General features: G+C 44.5%; 1 long non-coding RNA gene across 1 annotated transcript; it reads left to right on the top strand.

The window, feature by feature from the left end:
• The first annotated feature begins 9,161 nt into the window (after window positions 1–9,161).
• On the top strand, window positions 9,162–18,047 carry LOC138733838 (uncharacterized). The gene is made up of 4 exons (XR_011339473.1): window positions 9,162–10,234; window positions 11,681–11,843; window positions 16,525–16,709; window positions 17,488–18,047. It is a non-coding gene; the product is annotated as an uncharacterized lncRNA (long non-coding RNA).
• The last annotated feature ends 4,477 nt before the right edge of the window (window positions 18,048–22,524 follow it).

The following is a 22,524-nucleotide window of genomic DNA, read 5'->3' as shown; positions in this document are numbered from 1 at the left end:
GCTCACCTTCTGTCCAGTGGGCAGGTGCCTACAGAGCACCCCAGGCTTCGTTTCAGCCCCTCCAAACGTCCTGCCCAAGCACGCCACTGGACCGTGCTCCTAACGCAGCCTCCATTCAGACCTGACACAGGCGCCATTTGTGGCGTATTAACAGACACGGACTCTGTTTTCATTTCAAGCTAAGACCAAGTTTATTGTTACAACCTCATCTTTATACCTTAGTGAAATGTCAACAACAGTCCTGCAAGTCCTTCATAAAAATTTCCACAGCTGTTCTTCTCCTTCCCAGCTCCTCGTGACCACTGTTATTGTTTCTATGCCTTCTTGGTTTTGCCACTGATGTTGAATTTTCTCAGGCTGGAGGCTGGCTGGTTATCAAAGCTCTCTGCACTCCAGAGGCTCAGCAGCGTTCATGGTCATTTTTGCTCAGCATCTCTTCTGACATACAGGTGGATTCCATCCCACCTTAGCAGGTTGTAGTCCTCGTAGAAGGTTCCATTGTCATAAAAGCCAAAACCCTTGCGGTGACACCAGCCATGTAGCCAGAAGTTGATCTGCATTATGTTTCTATTCCTGTCTGCCCCCATTCCTTGAACTGACAGTATGGACAAAAAGATGCCTTGGGCCCAAGGTTCTTCACTTTCTCCCCTGGGACCTTATAGTCTTTCTTGATTCTGCCCAGGTTCTGGCTTACAGTGTCATTCATGCCCACAGGAAAGAGTATTAGTGGATAGTAGCCTGTGCTCTTGACAAGTTGTGGTGCCTTCTCGGCAACATCCCGGATCTTAGCTCCAGGAAGGCAGCATGCCTCACGTGACTACCTGTCAGGTCAGCAGATGGGCACCTCAGTGCCCTTTAACAGCGAGTCCCCAACAATGAGCACACGTTGTTCTTTTTTGCGATATTTGCTATCTGCTGTTGGTTCAGTTGCAAATTGTGGGTCTTGCTCATGGGTATCTACTGTTGTTAAAGCTTCAAATCTGGTTTCAGTTGTGATGCTGGTGGGTGGGGACTGTGGTGGAGATTGCGTTTGTGGGACACCAGGGTCCAGGGTGCTTCATCCTCAGTATTGCCTGTTACCGGAATGTTGTTCTGAAGCAACCTGTCAATCTCTACCTCGACTTCTCTAATGTTGCGCAGCCTGGTTACTGTTTCCTGTAACTCAGCCGCCTGATGCAACAGGTCGTCCACCCATGCACACTTTGTGCAGGTACTTACCTTTTCCCTAGGAGAAGGGGCTGGGCACTCATTACAGCCTGCTGTCTGCTCTGGTATCAGCGAGGGGTTCAGAAACTCTGCAGCCTGAGACTTGGACTGCTGCATGTTTACATGGGACCACTGTCTGGGCTGCCATGTCCATTCTGGCAAGTACAGAGGGCAAAGCTTTCCTTTGGGTAGATACCATAGCTGGGCTACTTCTGAGATGGTGATGACTACCAAGTGGACTCACCTCTCAAGCTGGCAGGGTCTCTATGCCCTACCTGCACACCCTCCCTGCAGCTCTCTGGTGCGCTTCTCTGTGCTGTGGAGCTGCGCGCTTTCCTGCACAAAGGCTGGCCGTCTCTTTCTTCGAACTGAGTGGGGCTTCTGGTTTTACCACATTAAATGTCTTGTGGTTGCCCCCACAATCCCCTCAGCTATGTCAGGCACTTGGCCCTGTACGAAAAACCTGCCGGCTCCTGCTGGGTCTCTCTGCTTGTGCTCAGGTTCCCCTGGCACTGGGAATCCCCTGTCAGCCTAAGTTTAGGGATTGGCCTCAGAACTTGCCATTGCTGCCACCTTGTTCTTTGGACTGAGTTGGCAGGGGGACACCGTGTCAGAGGCTTTACTGAAGTCCAGATAGATCACATCTGTTGGTTTTCCCAGGTCCACTGATGTGGTCACCCCATCATAGAAAGTCACTAGGTTGGTCAGGCAGGACTTGCCCCTGGTGAAGCCATGCTGGCTGCCATTAATCACCTCCCTGTCCTCCATATGCTTTAGCATGGCTTCTAGGAGGATCTGTTCCATGATCTTCCCAGGCACAGAGGTGAGGCTGACAGGTCGGTAGTTCCCAGGGTCCTTCTTTCTACCCTTTTTAAACGTTGGCACAATGTTACCCTTCTTCAGGGACTTCTCCTGATTTCCATGACTTTATAAATATCATGGAGAGGGGCTTGGCAACCACATCAGCTAATTCCCTCAGGACTCTGGGATGCATCTCATCAGGTCCCATAGACTTCTATATGTTCAGGTTCCTCAGGTGGTCAGGAACGTGATCTTCCCCTGCAGTGGGAGGGACTTTGTTTCCATAGTCTCTGCCTTGAGGTCCATCTAAACAATAAGCATGGTAAGAACGTTTGCCAGTGAAGACTGAGGCAAAAAAGTTGAGTAACTAAGCCTTCTCCTTGCCTGTTGTTACCAGTTTGCCAGTCATGTTCATTGGGGGGGTGTGGGGGGGTATGTTTTCTTCAACCTTTCTTTTCTGATTGACTTACCTGTAGAACTCCTTCTTGTTAGTCTTTACTTCCCTTGCCAAGTTCAGCTCCAGCTGCGCCTTGGCCTTCCTGACCCCATCCCTACACAAGTGAGCAGTGTCCCTAGACTCTTCCCAGGTTCCCTGTCCCTGCTTGCACTGCCTGTGCAGTTCCTCTTGCTCTTCAGTTTGACCAGCCCGTCTTGACTCAACCAGGCTAGTCTCTTCCCTTCCCTGCCTGATTTCCTACATATGGGGACTGAGCGCTCTTGCGTTCTATGGAAAGCATCCTTAAATATTTGTCATCTCTGTTCTGCTCCCTTGTCTCAGAGGACCATGTTCCCGAGGACAATGTCCCAGGGTGTCCTACTGACTGACTCCTTGAAGAGCTGGAAGTTTGCTTTCCTAAAATTCAGTCCTGACTATACTCCTCGCCTGTCCCATATCCCTCAGGACCTAAAACTCCACCAGTGCATGATCACTGCAGCCCAGGCTGCCTCTGATCTTGACATCACTGATGAGCTACCTTGTGTTGGTGACCATTTGGTGCAGTATCACATCCCCTGTGATAGAGCTGTCTGTTATCTGGGGCAAGAAATTATGTTCAGTGCCCTCGAGGAATCTCCTGGATTGCCTACAGCTCACTGTGCTACTTTTCCAGCAGATGTTGGGGTAGTTGAAGTCCTTCAGCAGGACCAGAGCCTGTGAGTGCAATGCCTCCTGTAGCTGGAGGAAGAAGGCTTTGTCAATAGGCTCCCCTTGATCGGGTGGTCTGTAGTAAACACCAGTCACAAGGTTCTCTTTGTTGCTTTGGTCTCTGATTCTCACTCACAAGCTTTCAACCTGCTTGTGGCTCTTCTAAAGAGACAGGACAGTTCTTCACATTCTATCCCTTTCTTGATATAGAGGGAAACCCCTCTGCTCCTCCTTCCTCGCCTGTCCCTTCTGAACAACCTGTAGCCATCGATAGCCGCGGTCCAGTTATGGGATTCATCCCACCAAGTGTCAGTAATGGCAATCAGGTCATTGCTTTCCAGCAGCATGGTGGCTTCCAACTGTTTGTTGCCCAGGCTGCATGTGTTGGTGTAGAGACACCAGCTGGGCTGTCGGCCATGTCACCTTCTTAGAGAAACACTCCTTAATTCCTTTGAGGTATTTCACTGGTTTTTCCCTTTTGGCTAGTGATACCTCATGAGCCCCTGGCTCATCTCCATAGGACTTCATGTGCTGCAGTGTACCTAGCATGTCTTGTCATGGGCAAGCCTGGTATTATCCTCCTCCCGCTTCGAGTCTAGTTTAAAGCATATATATATATATATATGTAAATGCACATATACTATGATGTCGTATAGGCTATTCTATTACAGAAGGCTGTAATAGAAAAGATCAGTTATCAACATTTTAGTAACTAGTTGTATAATCAGTGTAACTTCATAAAGTGTTCCATAGGTAAAGGCAGAAATACTAATGTGCTATTGCATTTAGTAGTTTATTGTCTTTCTGTGTTGACAGGGTCTAGTATTCTGTACAGGAAGGTGTCAAACTGCAGATGACAAAATTGTAATGGTCTCATAAAAATCAAATGCTTGAGTTGTTAGGTCAGTAGGACTTTTTTTTTTTTTTCCCCCTCAAAAAAGAAAGTGCTTCTTCTGGAATTTGATTTTGAACTTAATATAAAACTTGATCCTGGCAAGTCTCCAGCCTAAATATCTGCATTAAAAAGCATTGTCAGCTAGCAGGCTTCAAGAGAACAGCAGAGTTGATTAGATATCTAAGGTAAAGGTAAGTACCCAATGGTACATGATGTAAGAAACTAAATGCAAATTTTTGTGACTTCCTTAGGGCAGGTTAAATGCCACAGGATGAAAAAAGAGCGTTTGGCCCCATGGCTGATCACAGCATTAGAATTGAGATTTGTCAGTATATTTAATCACTGCTGTCAAAACTGGCAGAGCACAAAGAGGACCAGGGGCTTGATTATTCCTCTTGCATGTGTTAACTTCAACAAGAATAAGGCAGGGCTCTCCTTGTAAAAATTTCAGCAGTGTATTTCAGTTGTCCATAAGCATAAAATTAAGCTCCTGACTGAGCAGCCTTAGCTGAGGCAGAATGCATCAATCATTGTACTGTACCAGTTACAAAGACATTTCTACAGCAAAAGTTTCAGATGGAATAAATAATATCCAGGATGGCATGAGGCTAGGGTACCAATGATACCGTCCTTGGCTTCAGGGCTAACCAGTTGTACAACATAGGCTGACTTTTTCTGCTGTTAGGGCTATTAGTGGCAGGGAAGAACACCAAAAGGAACAGGAAAACTCACATGATTAACACATTGCTTAGAGTCTGGTGTCTCTGGTGGAATTTCGTTTTTCATCATCATAGGGAGGTTTACACGGCATCAGGCCTGCTGGTGACAGATAGAGTTCAGCTGTCTCAAAGGTGGAAAAGGATTCTCACTCCTGAGTTGGTGGGGCTCATCGAGAGGGCTTTAAACTAGGTCTGAAGGGGGAAGGTGACAGGACACTAGAGATGAGCCTAGAGGTATCATGCCAATGTTGAGGGTGAAACCCACAGCCCAGCTCAAGTGCATCTACATCAATGCACACAGCGTGGGCAACAAACAGGAGGAGCTGAAAGCCATTGTGCAGCAGGACAGCTATGACTTAGTCACCATCACAGAAACATGATGGGATGACTCTCATGACTGGAATGCTGCAATGAATAGCTATAAGCTCTTCAGAAGGGATAGAAAATGAAGGAAAGGTGATGGGGTGGCTTTTGTATGTTAGGGAGGGGTTTGATTGTACAGAGCTCAATGATAGTGATGATAAGGTTGAGTGCTTATGGGTAAGGATGAGGGGGAAATGGCTGGCAGAAGTCTTGCAATCGCTACCCCTTTTTCTCGTGGGGGACTTCAACTTACCGGACATCTGCTGGAAATACAACACAGCAGAGAGGAAACAGTCTAGGAGGTTCCCGGAGTGTGTGGAAGATGATAATTTCCTGACACAGCTGGTAAGCAAGCCTGCCAGGGTATGTGCACCTCTTGACCTGCTGTTTACAAACAGAGAAGGACTGCTGGGAGATGTGGGAAATTATAAAGTTTTCAGTTCTAGATGAAGTGAGGAGAGGGGTCAGCAAAACTACTACCATGGATTTCTGGAGGGCAGACTTTGGCCTGTTCGGGTCACTGGTTGAGAGAGTCCCTTGGGAAACAGTCCTGAAGGGCAAAGGGGTCTAGGAAGGCTGGACATTCTTCAAGAAGGAAATCTTAAAGGCACAGGAGCAGGCTGTCCCCATGCGCTACAAGACAAATCATCTGGGAAGATGACTGGCCTGGCCGAACAGGGAGCTTTTGCTGGGACTCAAGAAGAAAGAGAGTTTATCATCTTTGGAAGAAAGGACAGGCAACTCAAAAAGAGCATAGGGATCTTGTTAGGTCATGCAGAGGGAGAATTAGAAAGGCAAAAGCCCAGCTGGAACTCAATCTGGCCACTGTTGTAAGAGACAACAAAAAAAGTTTTTACAAAAACATAAAGAACAAAAACACCCAAGGCGAATCTCCATCCTTTATTGGGTATCAAGGGGAACATTGCTACAGAGGATGAGGAAAGGCTGAGGTGCTTAATGCCTTCTTTGCCTCAGTCTTTAATAGTCAGACCAGTTATCCCCAGGATATTCAGCCCCCTGAGCTGGAAGACAGGGATGGAGAGCAGGATAAACCCCCCATCATCCAGGAGGTAACAGTTAGTGATCTGCTAAGATACCTGGACACTCACAAGTCTATAGGACTGGATAGGATCCACCCAAGAGTACTGAAGGAGCTGGTGGAAAAGCTTGCCAAGCCACTCTCCATCATTTATCTGCAGTCCTAGTCAACAGGGGAGGTGCCAGATGACTGGAGGCTTGCCAATGTGACGCCCATCTACAAGAAGGATCAGAAGAAGGATCCAGGGAACTACAGGCCTGTCAGCCTGACCTCAGTACCAGGGAAGATTATAGAGTGTTTCATCTTGAATGCACTCACCAGGCAATTGCAGGACAACCAGGGGATCAGGCCCAGCCAGCACAGGATAATGAAGGGCAGGTCCTGCTTGACCAACCTGATCTCCTATGACCAGGTGACCTGCCCATTGGATGAGGGAAAAGCTAGGGATGTTATATACCTGGACTTCAGGAAAGCCTTTGCCACTGTCTCCCACAGCATTCTCCTAGAGAAGCCAGCAGTTCATGGCTTAGACAGGTGTGCTCTTCGCTGGGCAAAAAACTGGCTGGCTGGCTGAGCCCAGAGAGTTGTGGTGACTGGAGTTAAATCTGGTTGGCGGCCGGTTGCAAGTGGTGTTCCCCAGGACTCAGTGTTGGGGCTAGTCTTGTTTAATATCTTTATCAATGATCTGGATGAGGGGATTGAGTGTGCCATCAGTACGTTTGCCGATGTCACCAAATTGGGTAGGCATGTCGATCTGCTTGAGGGTAGGAAGGCTCTGCAGAGGGATCTAGACAGGCTGGATCCATTGTCCAAGGCAAATTGTATGAGATTCAACAAGGCCAAGTGCTGGGTCCTGCACTTGGGCCACAACCACCCCATGCAACACTACGGGCTTGGGGAAGAGTGGCTGCAAAGTTGCCTGGCAGAATATGATCTAGGGGTGCTGGTTGACAGCTGAGCTGACTGAACACAAGCCAACAGTGTGACCAGGTGGCCAAGGCCAACAGCAATCCTGGCTTGTATCAGAAACTGCGGCCAGCAGGAGCAGGGAAGGGATTGTCTCCTGTACTCGGTGCTGGTGTTTTACCACAAGGTGCTAAGCACAAAGTGGGATCAGCATAAAAGCCCAAACTCTTGAATATTCTGTGAAATCAAGTTTTACTCAACTTATTACAACAAGAAAGGTAACAAATGATTAGTAGTGATCAACAACATGTTAACAGTAACAGCTTGTAAAGGCAATGAATGGGTCTAATCATTACTACAAGTGAATAAGTATAGTCATTAAGAAAGATACATCACCAGTTGTCCTATTATCATCATCCAGATTGGCAGTCGCCGCAGGACCCCCTTTTGCAGTGAAGATTTGGAGAGCCTGTCCTGGATAATTGTGAGGTCCTACACAGTGTGTCCACTTGTAGGTGAGGTCTCCAAAGATTGCTGCAAAGGGTCCAGCTTTTATATCGTTAAATAAACAACTTAAATCATTCTAAAAACTCAGAATCTCTGGTCTCAGCCGCCTGTTGCCCCTCCTCTTGGAGTGTGGCCAAGGCCCCAGAAGGGAGATAAGGAGACAGCTGAAGACGCTACAATTAAGGTGGCACAGCTCAATTCTACTGATAATAGCAATGTGAGATGTTACAGATTGAACATTTCTCATAGCAGTGCAATACAAATCATCCATGGGTCACCCACATTGCTCTAGGCCTTTTAATCAGGCCCTGTTGCTTCAGCTGGTGAGGCCACACCTTGAATCTTGTGTTCAGTTTTGGGCCCCTCAGTACCAGAAGGATATTGAGTTGCTGGAGCGTTTCCAGAGGAAGGCAATAAAGCTGGTGAAGGGTCTGGAACGCAAGTCTTATGAGGAGCAGCTGAGGGAACTGGAGTTGTTTAGCCTAGAGAAGAGGAGGCTGAGGGGAGACCTTATTGCTCTCTATATATGAAATGTTGTGACCCAGCCTGGACAGTCCAGGGGTCGCTGGGGTGAGACCCTGGGTCTCCAAGTATAATGCATGGGGTCAGTACCCACAGGGCTAAATGAAGGCAAAATAATGCCAAACGATTGGTCCAAAAAAGAGTTTATTTGTACAGGCGTTCTTAGGAATAAGATTGGCATTGGCTGCTAAATCTGTGGCCAGGGAAAAGAAAGAGAGGAAAGAGAGAGAGAGCGCAAAGTGCAAGGACACTCCAGTCGTCTTCTCTCTCCCAGGATGGCGAGTGCGCTGCTGCAAATGGCCCCTCTTCCAGAGTATTCTTTATAGCTTTTTGCTGGGCCTGCACAGTGCTTCTTCTAGCAAAGCTCTGGAACTGAGTTTGGGGGCGGCTTAGGGGCGTTCTGAGGTCCGAGGTGGGTCCAAGGTATCGTTCTGCCCCTGCTCTTCCTACCAGCAAGACTGCAGTGTGACCTCTCTGGGCAGCAAGCACAGCTGGGCTGCTTCTGAGAGTGAGAGAAGGTTGAAGGACGCTCCCTCTGCTGCAGTCTCAACAGTGGTTTGAGGCAGCCAAAAAGAATCAGTCTCTTACAGGAAGGAAAGTAAATATCTACAATATCTGCTTTTGGGGTAATACATGCTCATGGAACAATTTGGAGGGAACAAGGTCTGTTGTCAGCAAAAGATTCCCCCATTAGATATGCAGAAGCTATCTTAAAGTTATTGGAAGCTGTGAAGAAGCCCAAGGAAGTCACAGTCATCCACTGCAAAGCTCATCAGCAGGGAGATACAAAAGTAAATAAAGGAAATAGAAAGGCTGATGTTAGGGCAAAAAGAGCTGCAATGGAAAGTTTAATCAGCACACCAGTAACCACAACAGAAATTAGATGTTGCAATTCCTAAATACACAGATAAGGAAAACAGATTGGCCAGTCTGTTACATTTTCAGAGAAATACAGAAGGGTGGTGGACAAATGATCATGGGCAATGTATAGTTATGACAGAAATAATGAAATAAATCATCAGTTCTCTGGATTTGTTACTCTTACATGAACATGGCGTATGTGGGTATAGTTGCTGTGTTCATATCTCAAATGTAACAAAAAATTTAAATGTTCAGTTAGATAGAATTAAACAAGTAGCTAAGGCCAGTCGGGAATTATGGGCAGGATTAGAAGGAGAGTGGTTGAGTAAACTATTGAATGGACTTGGAGTTTCATTGACCGGATGTTTGGCAAGCCTTTTACAGAGTGTTATTGTTGTTAAGTTGTATCAAATGACCGATTCTTCAGGCAACTGCTGGAACCTATGTGATGTTACTTAAGAGAAAAAGTGAGACTTATGAGGCCTGTAAAATAAGAGAAGTGGCCTCAAAAGGGGGAAATGTTGGTAAAAGCCCATGATATTTTTAAGTATCTTAAAAATATCTTAGGACATACACAAGATGGGTTCCAGTTACTGATCACCTTTTGAAATATTTGTGTGATGGGAACATGTACTTTTAGTTAAAGTTTGTTCAGCTGTAAGGGAACTAGGTTTCTGGAAGTAATAATGCAATTTATCAGCATGGCTTTTGAATGGGGAACTGGAACTTTAATAAACTAAGTTCCAAGCCAGTGATTTAGAAATAGTGAGCCAAAATTTGGGAGGATCTTGGGAGGAGCTGACCAGTAGGTGAACTTGGCAGGTAATCTGTGGGGTACCGATCACCAGACACCCCTAAAGACCCCCCTTGGATTATGCTCAGAACGTGCAAAGAATGACTTGGCATTTATTATAATTACATGTAAGTATGTGATCACATGCATGATAAATAACGCATGGCTTTGTGTAACTGTGTATAAATGAAGGCGAGAAACCCCTTGAGTCATTCTTGATTTGAGGAAAAACCTCCAAGCACCCAGGATTTACGCAAATCTGAATAAACAATTTCTCTCTTGGTGATGTAGTTATTGGCTTATTGCACACCGGGTAATGGATCCACATTTTGGGCAACATATGCAGCCTTCCTAGTAGAGAGTGTGAGTTTGAAAGGGCATCTATAATACAGAAACTCTTTTTTTTTTTTTTTTAATGGGAGCTGTGTGTCTAGATGGGTATTTTCATCTTTGGAAAGCAGAGTACACACTATCTAAGGTGCTTTTCTGTTTGATGTAAAATTTCAAACATTTTCTAGCAGTTAAGGCTATTCACTATTCTTCATCTCTTTTAGATGCTTAAAGAAAGAGCAGCAGTGTTTGTAACACTTAAAAGACCTGGACAAGCTGGAGAAGTGGGCCTGTGTGAACCTCACGAGGCTCAGCAAGGCCAAGTGTAAGGTCCTACACCTGGGTCTGGGCAATCTGTGGTTTCAATACAGGATGGGGTATGATATGGTTGAGAGCAGCCCTGCAGAGAAGAACTTCAGGGTGCTGATTGATGAGAAGCTCAACATGAGCCAGCAATGTGCACTCGCAGCCCAGAAGGCCAACCGTATCCTGGGTTGCATCAAAAGAAGCGTGGCCAGCAGGGTGAGGGAGGCAATTCTGCCCCTCTACTCTGCTCTTGTGAGACCTACCTGGAGTACTGTGTCCATTTCTGGAACCCTCAACATAAGAAGGATATGGAACTGTTGGAACAGGTCCAGAGGAGGGCCATGAAGATGATCAGAGGGCTGGAGCATCTTCCATATGAGGACAGGCTGAGAGAGTTGGGGTTGTTCAGCCTGGAGAAGGCTCCAGGGAGATCTTATAGCGACCTTCCCGTACCTGAAGGGGGCCTACAAGAAAGCTGGGGAGGGACTTTTTACAAGGGCATGTAGTGATAGGAAGAGGGGCAGATTTAGAGTAGAAATTAGGAAGAAATTCTTCACTATGAGGCTGGTGAGACACTGGAACAGGTTGCCCAGGGACGTTGTGGCTGCCCCCTCCCTGGAAGTGTTCAAGGCCAGGTTGGATGAGGCCTTGGGCAGCCTGGTCTGGTGGGAGGTGTCCCCATGGCAGGGGGCTTAGAACTGGATGATCTTTAAGGTCCCTTCCAACACAAATCATTCTATGATTCATTCTGTTATTCTATGAAACTCCCCACTCCCCTTATTTTGGATGATGGGAGATACTCTTAACTTTCTGCCAGTTCTGGGTGAGCTGAAGTAAACCATTCCATAGAGTGTGATGGATACTTAATTTGCAGTGTTCATAAAGGAAGTTGCATCTATTGAAGTGTAATTGCAGATCAAACCCAGACATTTCTATGCTAATGTATGAAGTATGCTTTTCAGCTGTGTACAGCTGCTGAAGAAATAACAGCAGCTTAGAAAGATTTAAAACAATTCACTGAAATGTTCATTGTTCTTTGCGCAATACTTGGCTTCAGCCTTTATAGATCCCAGTTTAATTCAGGTAAGGCATCCCATCTCCTTCAGGCTTTTTTCTCTGGGTCAGTTAGTTGCTTTTCTCTTAAAGTTCTATTTTTGTGGCAAACTTATTTTTTGACCTCATTTTGATTTTCTCACTGCAACTTCCTTGAACATAACTTACAGAATTATTCTATTAACATCTTGCTCTTTTCTCATAATAGATTGATTTTTATTTCTTCTGTTTCCAGTTACTTTCCACAAAGTTGCCATACTGCAGGGATAATGTGTGTTTGGCTTATGGTCAGGAGTGGTCGGTGTATGCAGTAGGATCACAGGCACATGTCTCCTTTCTGGATCCCAGGCAACCTTCTCACAATGTTAAATCCGTCTGTTCCAAAGAACGAGGCAGTGGTAAGAAACTGGTCAAAGGGTGCTTCAAATGGTTTGCTTGCAGAAGTAGCTATAAGGAGCGCAGTAAGATAAGCTTTTAATAAATAGGGTTTTTCCTGTGATGTATACTAAATCATTAATAGTATATGTAGGTTTTGTTTTTATGATAGTGCTTCTTGAGCAACCAATAAACCAAACTTAAAAGCAACCCTGAAATCTAATGATAAATGTTAGTGTTTTTCTGATCAACTAAATTGTACACTGAAATTTTAAAAATGTGCATTTTATTTCTACTTATTTGTACTATGTCTTCTCCTGGTTTACTTCATCTCAAAGCAAATCCAGGTTTTGTACCACTATTAATATTGTCTATTCTTGCATTTTTCTCTGGGAACAGAAAAAAAGCATTGCTCTGTGCTATCATATTGGGCATCTGTTCTGTGTGCCAATGCTTGCATTGTAATTTTAAAGCCATGAGTGAGACTTAATTTTCAATGTGTATTTATTAGTTTTAAATATACAAAACCTCAGTTTTAAAAATAAAAAATTGCAGATTTGAGTGCTGTTTTCCTTTTCTGATGTGAATTCAGTATGTCAAATTGAACATTACACCAGGGCCAAACTTAAGGGCTTGCAGGGTGCGTGGTCCCATTAGCTACTTCCTGTAGTTTTTATTTTAAAGCATGAGAAGGCACCGTGCTGTGATGCCCATTTTAAACCATATTGATCCCAAACTAATAAGTCATAGTCCTTATTTAGCTTGGCTCTAGGCAATATCTCTTCATTGAGCAAGAGAGTGCATGTAGGCAAGGATTAGGAAAGTTTTATTTATGTGGTTACTGGAGTTTGAATGGTGCTTTCTAGCTAAATGACAGGGTCTGCTTCTTTCTGATACAGGAGAACTCTCTAATATGAGAAAAGGTGCTTTACCAGCTCATGTTGTCACCTGAACACCTTACCAGTTACAGCCCTTGTCCTGAACTGCTGTCACTGTGGAGGTCCTTGACATTGTCACCCTTCAATATCATAGCGAAGAAATACCAAGATGCTGGAGCATGGTGCCCAGTGGTGGCTGGTAGTGGAAAGCTTCTGCCTTGAGTACATGATTATCCCTGCTGGGAGGATGATCTATGTGTAGGTAGTATCCTCTGGGGCACCTCCAGTTCATGTCTGGAGAAAGCCTTTATTCAGTGCTGTTTTCTGTTCTGCATAGTTAGTGGATCTTTTCTTTTCGCATGGTGGTGGAGGCACTTAAGTAATATTAATTCCCAAGATACCAAGTGTTTCAACTTTCTGTCGATCTCACTGGGACATGGAGTAGTGCAGTACCTCTAGAAAGTAGGCTGTTCATTGATTTGCAGACTAAAATATGGGTTGGCTTTTAAGTGCTTTGAAGTGTTACCTGAATGTGCTTTCAGCTTCCAAATGCACCTGCTGAATGTGGTAAGGCCATATTAACTTCAGATCACTAGTATTGTGTACAAAAGCAGGTCAGAGAAAGGTTGACAGTTAGTAAGACTGGAACTGGGGGTGGTTTTTTTATCCAGTGTGTAACCCTGTCTGCTCTACATGAGACTGCAGCTAATGCTTTTTTGTGCATCTTCTAAGTGTTGCTTTTCTTAGCAGCTGTACAGGGAAGTGCAGGCCCTGGACTCTGCTTCTTGATATGCAAGAGCAATTGCTTTCTGCTCAGCTGGCATCCAGTGCTGTTGTGTGCCCTTGACTTTATATCCTGAAGGCAGAGATGTTAATGTAGTGGACAGAGCTCGTGCAGCACAGACTCTGTGTCTGCTCCTTGCGTAGGGGACACTACTGAGCCTTCATTTCCTTCTGGGATATGTAAAGCCTCCCTGTCTCTTAGGAGTAAGACTCAATTTGCTGACCCAAATAGTCCAGGTGCACAGTTGGTAGAGTGCTGGGTATGTTGGAGAGCTTACAGTGATCAGTTCTAGGCACAAGTTGTGCTTTTAGTTTGATGGGAATTAATCTGATGTAGATTAGCCTCTTGGGAACCAATTTGAAGTGCTGTTCTTGAAAGCCTGTTTTAAACATCCTCTTAGTAGTAGGTACATCACAGATTCCTTCAGTTAATTTTTTTGATTACAGAAAGATCCTCAGTTGTTCTGCATTTTATAGCTTTTTGTTAATAAATTGCATTGAAAAGTATCTGCCATCTGCTTTCATACTCCTTCACCTGTTTCTGTTAAGTATTCTGCTGGGTTGCTTGTCAAGAGCACTTTTGGAGTAAAAATAAGAGGAGGGTCCTTTCTTGTGCCTTTCTCCTCTTATCCAAATGACTGCTCTTGCTGATTGCAGAGGGCTTAAAGCCCTCGTGATTGCAATCACACATGAAACTGCAACCTCAGCCAATGAAGTTGGGCTACTAACTCTGACAGAGAGAACACTACCCAAGAAGTATAATCTCCTCCATTTATTAACCACATAGGACATAATTTTAATGTACCCCTATAATGTTTCAAATCCAAAGCATCACTTTAAGAGTCCAAAGAAGTTTCAATTTTTGCTGAAGCATATAAAAGTACATTAACTAATTTCTTTCTCCCTTCTGTTTGAATGCTTGTTTAGGCTGTAAGTCAGTGGTACTTTAAAGAGGACTTAAAAAGCCCTAGATTTTATAACCTAGCACGATGTTGTGCAGGAAAGAAAAGCATAATTGTGATAGGGTTTAATCTGTGTAGAAGAGTCGTTTGGGGTAGAGTACACAGAACGAACTTTTTGCACAATAAATGGAGATGAGATGACAGGACATTTTGCTAATTGCAAATTCCTACATAGGGGATCTCCCCAAGACTGTTTCCAAGATGATAAAAAACCTTTATTTAAATACATTAACATTAAAAGGAGGACTAGGGAGAATATTCAGTCCCTATTGGATGCAGAAGGAACAACCGTTACAAAGGATGAGGACAAGGCTGAGGTACTTAATGCCTTCTTTGCCTCAGTCTTTAACTGTAAAGAAAGTTGTTCCCTCTGCGTACAAACCCAGGAGTCAGAGGAGCAGAATGAGGCTCCCATGATCCAAGAGGAGGCGGTTAGAGCCTTGCTAGCCCAACTAGACACCCACAAGTCTATGGGGCTGGATGGGATTCACCCGAGAGGATTGAAGGAGCTGGCGGATTTGCTTGCCAAACCCCTTTCCATCATCTTCCAACTGTCCTGGCTGACTGGGGAAGTTCCACTGGACTGGAGGCTGGCTGATGTTGTGCCCATCTACAAGAAGGGTCGCAGGGAGGATCCAGGGAACTACAGGCCTGTCAGTCTGACCTCAGTGCCAGGGAAAGTCATGGAACAGGTGATCTTGAGTGCTATCATGAAGCATATGCAAGAGAACCGGGTGATCAGGCCCAGTCAACATGGGTTCACAAAAGGCAGGTCTTGCCAGACTAACCTGATCGCCTTCTATGATAAAGTGACTTGGCTGCTGGATGAGGGAAAGGCTGTGGATGTGGTCTTCTTGGACTTCAGTAAAGCCTTTGACACAGTTTCTCATAAGATTCTGCTTGAGAAACTGTCAGCCTCTGGCCTGGACAGGCGCACACTCTCCTGGGTGGAAAACTGGTTGGATGGCCGGGCCCAGAGAGTGGTGGTAAATGGTGTTAAATCCAGCTGGAGGCCAGTTACAAGTGGGGTTCCCCAGGGCTCAGTTCTGGGTCCAGCCCTGTTCAATGTCTTTATCAATGACCTGGATGAAGGCATTGAGTGCACCCTTAGCAACTTTGCGGATGATACTAAGCTGGGAAGACGTGTCGATCTGCTGGAGGGTAGGGAGGCTCTGCAAAGGGATCTGAACAGGCCAGACTGCTGGGCTGCGACAAAGGGCATGAGGTTTAACAAGGCCAAATGCCGGGTCCTGCACTTGGGGCACAACAACCCTATGCAGTGCTACAGACTAGGAGAAGTCTGTCTAGAAAGCTGCCTGGAGGAGAGGGACCTGGGGGTGTTGATTGACAGCCGACTGAACATGAGCCAGCAGTGTGCCCAGGTGGCCAAGAAGGCCAATGGCATCTTGGCTTGTATCAGAAATGGTGTGACCAGCACGTCCAGGGAGGTTATTCTCCTCCTGTGCTTGGTACTGGTGAGACTGCTCCTTGAATACTGTGTTCATTTCTGGGCCCCTCACCACAAGAAGGATGTTGAGGCTCTGGAGTGAGTCCAGAGAAGAGCGACAAAGCTGGCGAGGAGGCTGGAGAACAGGCCTTATGAGGAGCGGCTGAGGGAGCTGGGGTTGTTTAGCCTGGAGAAGAGGAGGCTGAGGGGAGACCTCATTGCGCTATATAACTACCTGAAAGGAGGTTGTAGAGGTGACGGTGTTGGCCTCTTCTCCCAAGTGACAGGGGACAGGATGAGAGGGAATGGCCTCAAGCTCCACCAGGGGAGGTTCAGGCTGGACATCAGGAAAAAATTTTTCACAGAAAGGGTCATTGGGCACTGGCAGAGGCTGTCCAGGGAGGTGGTTGATTCACCTTCCCTGGAGGTGTTTAAAAGACAGGTGGATGAGGTGCTGAGGGGCATGGTTTAGTGATTGATAGGAATGGTGGCACTCAATGATCCAGTGGGTCTTTTCCAACCTAGTAATTCTGTGATTCCTCTTAAAGAAAGTATTGGACATCAAGCAGCAGCGCTGCAGAGCCAGAGCATCCATCTTCATTACTGTGTTTTATGTCTCTTCTCTGTTTGATAGGTATTCAATCAGTGAACTTTTAGGAACACATTATCACAGTGGGAACAGGGCAAGGTTCCTTATTGTTTTACAACATCAGAGCCCAGAGATTCCTGGATGAAAAATCCCCATGTGTCTGCTATGCACAGAAGCAGAAATTAGGAGGAAGTGAAATTTTGAAGTTGACTACTGGAAAAGGCTGGCTGGTGAGTAGCTTGTAGCCATAGACAACCCTTTACACAGGAGTACTGTAGAGCTTGAGAACTGATTCTTTTTGTAGTAGTGGGAACTACTGTATGAAATGCACCCCAGCAAAACAGTGATCGTGTAACCAATGACTCTAATAATGAAAAGCAAGAAGTACTGCAGATTTGCTTTCTGCAAAAGCTTTATTAAAGAGTATTGAATAGTTGGTTTCTTGAGTGTAAGCCATACTGACAACTTTTCTTATGCACTGATTCATAAATGAACTAGATTTTATATATTTATGTTTTCGAATGTAATCTTAGGTCCAGTTTTCAGAACCTCAAACACAAAATACATTGTCTTCCTTCAAAACCATGCTACTCTAACATAGTACTCAGAGATTTAATTTAATACTGTGCAATTTTAGAAACTGTGGCTTCCTGAGGTATTGCCATGGCAGGTACTCGAGTTCAATTTCCTGTGTGTTATCATAAAGCAGTTAATGGCTTTGTCTAACTTCTCTCCATTATCTTTTGTATAATTGTGATGTAACTTTAAAAAATAATGAAACTTGATATCTTCCCTACCCTTCACCTTCCCACCTCCAATGTTTGGCCCAAATGTCCTCAGAAAAAGCTTCAGGACAACTCTAGTGTCTTCAAATTGATCTGTCTGAAGCTTCAGGGAGTATTAACGGAAAAGATCCCTTTTTAGGCTCTGGAAGCTACCTTCTGCTTTTGTGAAACAAGGTTTGGAGTTTGTTTGGCAACAATAATAATCTAAACTTTCCTTTAACAGAATCATGGTGAAACCTGGAGGAATTATTTTTCTGACATAAATTTCTTCTCAAATGCTGTTTACACCCACTGCTACGATTCATCTGGAACAAAACTCTTTGTGGCAGGAGGCCCCCTTCCATCAGGACTTCATGGGAACTATGCTGGTCTCTGGAGCTAATGATAACTCTTTATAAAGGCTGATCTTTACACAGATTTCCACTTTTATTTTCCTTTTTTTTTAACAACAGAATTGTGTTATGCCATTGATTTCTGATTTAAATACAGGCTATTTTTTGGCAGAGTTTTCTGTTAGTCTCCAATAGTTTTGTACATTTTTTCGAACCATTGTTTTACTTTAACCTCCTTGATCCTTTATATGGAGGGCTTTTGAAATTCCTTTTTATGGTATTTACTCCAAATGTCTCTTCCCCTACATTTAGGCTGTCTTGGCCATGTGCCCCCTCCCCTACTTTGCAGTGAGGTAGGATTCCTTTTTTATAGAGTGGTTGCTCCTGGGCTTTCTGTGAAAGTCTAGGGGCTGCTTGTGTGCAGATACTTTGTGTCAGTTAAATTACCTGGAGTGAGGACTACTTGTAATTAAAAAATATTAAAAATATTTATAAGAGAGAAGCTACTACTTTATCTGCAGAGCCTGACCCTGGCCTGGGTTGATCTTTTTAAAAGTAGAAGTCTAACGATGCTGTTTACATGGAATACAGTAATTTTAAGCTATAGTCATTGAAGCCCAGGCACAGATTCCCTAGGGGTGTTGCTCATGAAGCCCAAACTGCAGAAGTGCAGGAGTTCTCAAAAGTGCATTTGTATTTGTATTGTAGTTTTCAGCTGTGCCAGGAGCAAAAATAGATCTGTTCCTTCTCTGCCTGTCTCAGGTATCGGCTTGCACAACTTGAGTTTGTGTAGGGTGTTCTGCAGCATGGCTGTTGCAGGGTGACATCACATTGAGGGCCTGCATTGGTGCTGAGAGGAAATGGGGCCTAGGGTCATAACTGTTCTTGTCATTCCAAATTAACTAAATCCATCCGTTTTCCAGATGAGCCAAGGTTCCCACGTATGCTGCTGTGGTAGCTCATGGGTTCTTCATAAACTACCTAAAACCTAGGATCTTTTTTGTCCCAGGTTGTGGAAACTTTTCCTATTTTAACTGTTCTGGTTGGCCATCTCCTCTAATAACCTAATGGAATAACTAAACTGGTTTTTTTCCCCCAAGGTTAAAGAGTGCATCTTGGACTTAACTAACACAAGCTAGAAGGTTTCCATGTAGCAAGATAACTTTCTGTTAGCTGGTGTTGCACTAGCATCTGCTTGCTATAGGAGAGGCTCAGTCTTTCCCCAAGTCCCCTGCTGTCTTCTGCATTCAAACTCCCTCAAACTTCATGTGGGACTCGGTGGGGAGAATAGGTCTGATGCCCTTCAGGTCCAGCTGTGAGGTGTGTACATTCCAGGGTGATGGTCTTACCTAACACTCACCTAAATGCAAGATTCCAGGGTGCTCCTCCCAGCCTTTTGGCAGGCACCAAACTCTCTGCTTGTTACTCTCGCCATCGGTGGAGCAGAGTGTGCCTGTACCTTACTGCTTTGCTACCAAATGGGCTGTTGTTTGAAGCTGAGAAGACAGACAAGGCTGGGACGTGCTCTGTCCTGTCTCTGCTGGTGATCACAGCCACCACTGCAGAGTAGCTCTAGTCCCTTACGCAGTTCCTGCCAGACTGCCTAAAGCTAGTCTGCATGTGTCCTTGCCGTCCTTCTTGTCTTTGTACTCAGTATCTTCATCAGTAACACCAAGCAGTGAGCCTCAAGCTTAATTTCCAGTCGGTAGTGGAGACTCAAATGAAAATCCTGCAAGGAGTGCAGTTCTGTCCCATCCATGTGCAAATCTTGGCAAGAGAAGAGCTCTCCCATATGTGCACCTTTTCCAGAAGTATAATTTATTCACACTGAACACTGACACAGGTACTTCACAAATAGATATTCTCATGGCATTTCATAATTCTACTTCTCTTGTGGGCTGACTGCTTAAACTGAATCAGTTCACAGCACTGTATGTGTGTGGCTATTCAGGCTTTTCTCTGAAAAGGGGCAAATTATATACCATGGAGTAGCAAAGGAGCTCTCAAATTTTATTTAGAGTTGTTTAATGTTGTTTTAAAGATATCATAATGGTGTCTGTGTGGTTCCATGATGGTAACATACTGCTTTGGTTATTTAAGGGGCTTTGAAAATTGGAAGTACATAGAGAAAAACAAGTCTTGGTGAAGTATGGCAGTATTTCTCGGTTTACTTTTCCAGCTACTGTGTAAAATCACTCTGTCACAAGGAACATGTTCTACTTAGGATTTTTTATTTGGGCTTTGTTTGAGGTGATTTTTTATTTTTTTAAGAAATTAGACACTTGAATCTACTTGAGCGTCCTCTGATTCTGCTGAAAAACAGTTACTAGTTAGGCATTTAGTGTCACAAGTGCCAAAGAAAAGCTCCTGATCTGGAAATCCTAGCCAGCCCTGATGTTGATCTATTGATCAAAGTATATTCCAGGTTTGGGTGAGGGAGCAAAAAGGGTATTTGTGTGGACTGAACTTCAGTCTCCAAACACAGAGGCTGATTTTCTGATGAGTCATCAGAGTCTCTAGGTTACTGAAGAGGCACCCCTGGAAAATGTCCCCCTCTGCTGACTCTTAACTCCCCGAGTACCTCAATATGAGGTACTATGGTCCTAAAGCCTGGTAGTGTGATTACTCTTTTTGTCCTTTTTTTTTTTTTATAGGAAGCTTTGAACAATTCTCAGAAGAATCCAGACAATGATGTAAAACTCCTCACATGCTTATTCTCACATGCTTCTGATGCTTCTGTGTATTCTGCTTTCAGGGTGCTTTCTTGCTAAGATAACTTCTAATGGGGAGGGAGCCATCCTTGTCACTGTATGAAAATCCCCCCCAAAAACTGGAAGCAAACTATGTAGTGCTGCAAGCACACAAACAAATTGGACCAAAGAGAATTTAATTTCTAGCCTGTTTCAGTGGTTTTATAGGCTTGTAATGGTACAGGTATTAAGTTTCAGAATATTTTGTGGTTGGTCATATGTCACTTTTGGTCTAGTTGGTGTTAGAAATTGAGTCAAAGAAAGTGATGATATACCAACTGTCCTCCAGAGATAAGCGATAGGAAAAACAGAAGAAAAAGCCAGTTTTTCTTATTTGATTTGATTTTGTTGCCCTGTTAGGTTAGAGATCAGAACTGAAAACCAAGATTATGATGAGAAATGCAGGGCTTTCCCACTGAAGTGCAGGAATGTCTGTACAGCAGGGAATCTCTGGGCTCCACACGGAGGTGAGTTGGGTGCACTCCATTGTTCAAATGGCAGATACACCCCCATGACAGATGGAATTCAGTATTGTGACTGCACTTTAGTAACTTCTTGAATGGCTCACTGGGCTCTGCTGAGACCCAGTGACATCCACATTTTCAGACCATCTTATCTTTTCCAGTGTTTCTTAATGATTTCCCTCCCTTATTCTTTCCTGCCCTCCTGAATGGTCTGTTTGAGGTTGCCTCCTCCACCAAAAATCATCCTAGTCATTACTACAGCAATATTGTACATGCAGAGGTGACCTCTGTTGAGCAGAAATGGGCTTGCTGGCATTTTGTCAAGCCATGCTTGATACCTTCAATTTGCTTTATTTTAAACTGGGTAGACCTTTGAGGGTGGCTGAGACTAGAACTGGGCAGTTGTCCTTGTACAGTTTGACTGATGGGAGGATTACACAGTAACAGTCTATTCCAAGGGAAGAATAGACTTTGGTTTATCTCACATTAAGTACTTGAAGGAGAAAAAAAAGAGCTTAAATCATAACAGACCTTCAGACTTTTCTTCCCACTACTGACTTTTCAGTCATGTGAGATCTTTTGTGCTGCTGGTGAGTGTAGGAAGCAGATAATTTTACCAATCAGCTCTTTTCAGTAGACATGTTAATTTGGGTATCTTTGGGTGTTACATTTTCAGTATTCATAATCACATGTAATCAAGCTATTGACTTAATTATGAGTTCCGTAATACCCAGCTTGTAACTACTGGATAGCAACCCCTCAGTAACAATTGCATGTTATGTGATGGATGTTCTCAAGGAAGCAGAAGCAACTTTGCTGTGTTAGCTTGAGCATAGCAATGAGGGTGGTGCTCACCCTCTTCACCAAACACCTTATTCCTGGTTATTCCTTCAGATTTCTCCCTTGTACAGTCAAGTCAGCCAGGGAGAATTTTTAGTGCTCTCCTGGAGTGCTTTCTGGGATTGTGGTAAAGAAGTGAGTCCATCTGTTTGGTTCTCTCATCCGTGCTGCTGGTCTTAGTCCAAGGTGAGTAATTTACCAAAGAATAGTTAATAGGTGTTTGTTCCTAGTCTCAGTTGTTCATTTTCCACATAGATCCATTTTTAAGATTCATTGCAAGAGTGCCCAGTGATCTTACTGGACTTAGTCTGTCCACAAAAGTTACATTCACATTGTGGGTGACTCTTGTGGCTCCCTTAATAAGGGGGACCCCTGAATTTCTTTATGGGTATATAATTGCTGCCTCCATTTCAAGTATTTGGCACCTTTTGTATCTTAAGGATTAAGGTACTTACATATCAGTTCTCCAGAATTTCATCTTCTTCCTTCACCTGATCACTTGTTTTGTATATAGCTTGCAGCTGCAGAGTTAACAGATTAAAGTTATGATCCAGCTATATGGAGTGGTGGCTTGATGTCTTAATTTCTGCCCCTCAGCTGAGAGCCACTTGCTGACCTTGTGAACTAATGTCCCAGTTTCCAAAGTGTCTGAGAGGTTCTTAATTAGCTTCTGTTGCAATTGCTGCTATGACTAAATTACTGAACTAGAGAACAGCTCATTCCTAGGAACACTGCTGCAGAGCTGTGAGATGCAGGCAGAGAGGCCCATGCTGAGCCCTGGACTCCAATGTTAGCCAGGCACATGCTCTCTAGCTTAAAGCCAAGTGAAACTCCCTATGTGCAGCACTGACCACGTCACAGCCAGAGCCCATGA

The sequence above is a fragment of the Phaenicophaeus curvirostris genome, assembly GCF_032191515.1.
Source record: "Phaenicophaeus curvirostris isolate KB17595 chromosome W unlocalized genomic scaffold, BPBGC_Pcur_1.0 scaffold_35, whole genome shotgun sequence".
NCBI lineage: Eukaryota > Metazoa > Chordata > Aves > Cuculiformes > Cuculidae > Phaenicophaeus > Phaenicophaeus curvirostris.
The sequence above is the reverse complement of the archived record's forward strand: the minus strand, read 5'-3'. Positions and strand labels throughout refer to the sequence as shown.